The 4096-nt window shown below is 36.9% G+C and overlaps 1 pseudogene; it reads left to right on the top strand.

Annotated features, from left to right (window-relative positions):
* The first annotated feature begins 468 nt into the window (after window positions 1–468).
* Window positions 469–2412, top strand: LOC133772286 (protein SGT1 homolog; annotated as a pseudogene).
* Window positions 2413–4096: the final 1684 nt, after the last annotated feature.

Below are 4096 nucleotides of genomic sequence, written 5' to 3'. Positions count from 1 at the left end.
TAAGTTATTAAATTTTTGAATCTTTACATAGTTTTAGCTGTTATTTTCCACTGACTTGTCATATTTCTGTAAAGATTCTCCTTTAATAAGTGGCACTTCAAATAGCAATCCAACACTATCTCAAAACCTTAAATGAATGTTACCACATAACAGCTATTGCGCTCATAGATACTTACTTCCATCTATGAAAAAAGAAACTGATATCCATTAAAGATTTGTGCCCAAATATCTTTAGCAGCACTATTCATAATCATCAAAAAATGAAAACTAGCCAAGTGTCTATTAACCTACGAAGGCATTAATAAAATGGAATACTATTTTGCAATAACTAATACATTTCTGATGCCTGCAACAACAGGAATGAAACTTGAAAATGGTGTTTCTTTTTTTTTTTTAACCATTAAAATCACTCTATTTTATTTTTTTTTAACTTTTATTTAATGAATATAAATTTCCAATGTACAGCTTATGGATTACAATGGCTTCCCCGCAGTAGCAGCAGCAACGACTATCAGGGATGGAGCCGCGGCAGGAGGACCTGCGGCAGCCCAGAGGGTTGCCCAGACCTTCCCAGATGCGGTGATGGACGAGGACCCCCAGGCGGCGTTAGAGGAGCTGATGAAGGCTTTGGAACAGAAACCAGATGATGCACAGTATTACTGTCAAAGAGCTTATTGTTAGATTCTTCTTGGGAATTACTGTGATGCTGTTGCTGATGCAAAGAAATCGCTGAAACTCAATCCAAATAATTCCACTGCCCTGCTGAGAAAAGGGGTATGTGAATATCATGAGAAACACTACGCTGCTGCTCTGGAAGCGCTTACAGGAGGACAGAAGTTAGATAGAGCAGGTGCTAATTTCATGGTCTGGATTAAAAGGGTCAAGAAGCTCAGAATGGTTCGGAATCTGAAGTGTCTGCACCCCAGCGGACTCAGTCAAACATCAAGAAGGACTGGTAGCAAACAGAATCTCAAGCAATCATTACACTTATGACCAAGAATGTTCAGAAGAATGATGTAAATGAGGAATTTTCAGAAAAAGAGTTGTCTGCTGTAGTGAAACTTCCTTCTGGAGAGGATTACAATTTAAAATTGAGACTTCTGCATCCTATAATTCCAGAACAGAGTACCTTTAAAGTACTTTCAACAAAGATTGAAATTAAAATGAAAAAGCCAGAGGCTGTGAGATGGGAAAAGCTAGAGGGACAAGGAGATATGCCTAAACCAAAACAGTTCATAACAGATGTAAAGAACCTATATCCATCATCATCTCATTATACAAGAAATTGGAATAAAATGGTGTTTCAAGTAAAAACACCCACTTTCAAAAGAAAACATAGTGCATGTGTGGTTTTTTTATATATAAAGTGTCTATCATAAGCAAATAGAGAAAGAAAGTAGATTAGTGGCTATATAGTGATGAGTACACAGGGAGATGATGAGAAATGACTGTTCATGAGCATGATGTGTTTAGGGTGATAAAAATGTTCTTATATTGATTTTAGCTTAGTTGTGCAACTCTGAATGTACTAAAAAGCACTACATTTTGTGATTTAAGTAGATGAATACTATATTATAAAAGCTATATATCCTTAATTTTTATATAAAATATGGATAGATTTATTTATCATCAGTCTATATGTCCTCCCATCTATGAAGTGTGTATATTAAAAGAAATGAAAGAATATTGGTTAGGAAGTATTCCTGTAAAAGCTGTGTTAACCACAGGGCAGATTTTTTTCTTGGCATTGTCTCGTTACCCATTTGGTTCAAATCTTTCTAGATCTCTGGGTCTCTTAATTCTTCCAAATCACTTTATTTTTTCTTTTTTAGTGTGGAGGCACTAGAGTTTATTTAACTAATGCCGTATGTGGATAATTTCATTTGTTTGCAATTTTGCTTTTGAAAAACATTAATTGTTTAAAAATTTTCGATTAATATGAAATGTCTGTTCATTTTATGGTCACAATTTCTTTTTTTTTTTTTATTTGACATGCAGAGTTAGACAGTGAGAGAGAGAGAAAGAGAGAGAGAGAGGTCTTCCTTCCATTGTTTCACCCCCAAAATGGCCGCCATGGCAGGCGCTGCGCTGATCCGAAGCCAGGAGCCAGGCACTTCCTCCTGGTCTCCCATGCTGGTGCAGGGGCCCAAGCACTTGGGCCATCCTCCATTGCCCTCCCGGACCACAGCAGAGAGATGGACTGGAAGAAGAGCAACCGGTACAGCACCCATATGGGATGCCGGCGCTGCAGGTCGATTAACAAAGTGAGCCACTGCGCCGGCCTATGGGGTACAATTTCAATAAATATACATAGCATAAACTAATTATTTCAAACAATTATTCCTTTCATTTTATTTATTGCAGATTATCATTACCTCGTTGTTCTGTGGAATACCAGAACCCATCACATGACTGTTTTGGTACACATTATTGAATCTCTCAAGTCTCCCTACGCTTCCTATGCTCTAGTAATCACTACTTTAGATTCATCTCAAATATCTATTTTGAATATATAATGTAATCTTTGTATAGATAATACTCTTGTGATATTAATAATCAGTATATTGATTATATGTGTTTGCATGTGTTTTATCTCTTCCTCATAAGAGATAAAACATTTGGTATTTGTATTTCTAGTTCTGGCTCATTTCACTTAGCATAATGATCTCCAAGTCCATCCACTTTGTTGCAAATATTCAGGATCATTCTTTTGTATTATTGGGTATATTTCATATATGTATGCATACATATATTTAAGAGACTTAAGTATATATCACATTTTCTTTGTCTATTCATCCATTTACAAATATCTATTTTGATATAATATCTTGGCTATTGGAAATATTGTTGCAGTAAACATGTGAGTGCAGGTTTTTTTAATATACAGTATTCATTGTTTTTAGATATACTCTAAAAAGTGGGATTCCACATCATATGGTGGATCTACTGTTATTTTTGTGAGAAATCTCTATGCTGCTCTCCATAATGACTGTCCTAACTTGCCTTTTCAACAATAATACATTTAGTTTTGTCATTTCTACACGTACTTCATCTCTACACGTACTAACAAGGATTTGTTCTTTCTTTCTTTCTTTTTTTTTTTTTTTTTTTTTTTTGACAGGCAGAGTGGGCAGTGAGAGAGAGAGAGACAGAGAGAAAGGTCTTCCTTTGCCGTTGGTTCACCCTCCAATGGCCGCTGCGGCTGGCGCACCGCACTGATCCCATGGCAGGAGCCAGGTGTTTCTCCTGGTCTCCCATGGGGTGCAGGGCCCAAGGACTTGGGCCATCCTCCACTGTACTCCCTGGCCACAGCAGAGAGCTGGCCTGGAAGAGGGGCAACCGGGACAGAATCCGGCGCCCCGACCGGGACTAGAACCCGGTATGCTGGCACCGCAAGGCGGAGGATTAGCCTGTTGAGCCATGGTGCCGGCTCAAGGATTTGTTCTTTCTTATTGATAATAACCATTGTAACTGGAATGAGATATTTCTCTGAAGTTTTTGTTTGTACATTGCTGAATTCTAGTGATACTGAACATTTTTTTATGTATTTGTTGATCATTTGTAATTCTGATTTTACAACAAACATCACAAAATCATGAAACATATCTAATTTTCATTTATAGAAGAAGAAAAGATTAGATAACCTTCAGGCCCCAAAATGCATGTACTTCAGATGTCTAAGCATTCAATGAAGCATTAGAGTTTTCATATTAAAACATCAAAGAAACCATAAAACGTGAAATTGTCAGGTGTCCAGGTCAATGGGTCAATGAGAGATAAAAGAATACATTAAAATGAGAAGCTTATGTAAATTCATACTTGGAGGATATGCTAAGAGATACTAATATCTACATAAGTATTTGGACTATATACCACATGCATCATTACAAGAGTTTTATACAGCACTTGATGGAGCTAGGTGCAGAACATAGATGTCTAAAATTTGGTACTGAATTACACAAAAGATATTCCATCGCAGAGAAACACTTGAGAGTGTTAGGAGCAGGGTGAAGCAAAGTTTGTTGGGGGCAAAAATAGCATAAATCTTTAATGTTTGAGCCAGTAGAATTGATTCCAACTACTTGATCTTTCCCTA

The sequence above is a fragment of the Lepus europaeus genome, chromosome 13 (genome assembly GCF_033115175.1).
Source record: "Lepus europaeus isolate LE1 chromosome 13, mLepTim1.pri, whole genome shotgun sequence".
Taxonomy (NCBI): domain Eukaryota; kingdom Metazoa; phylum Chordata; class Mammalia; order Lagomorpha; family Leporidae; genus Lepus; species Lepus europaeus.
The sequence above is the reverse complement of the archived record's forward strand: the minus strand, read 5'-3'. Positions and strand labels throughout refer to the sequence as shown.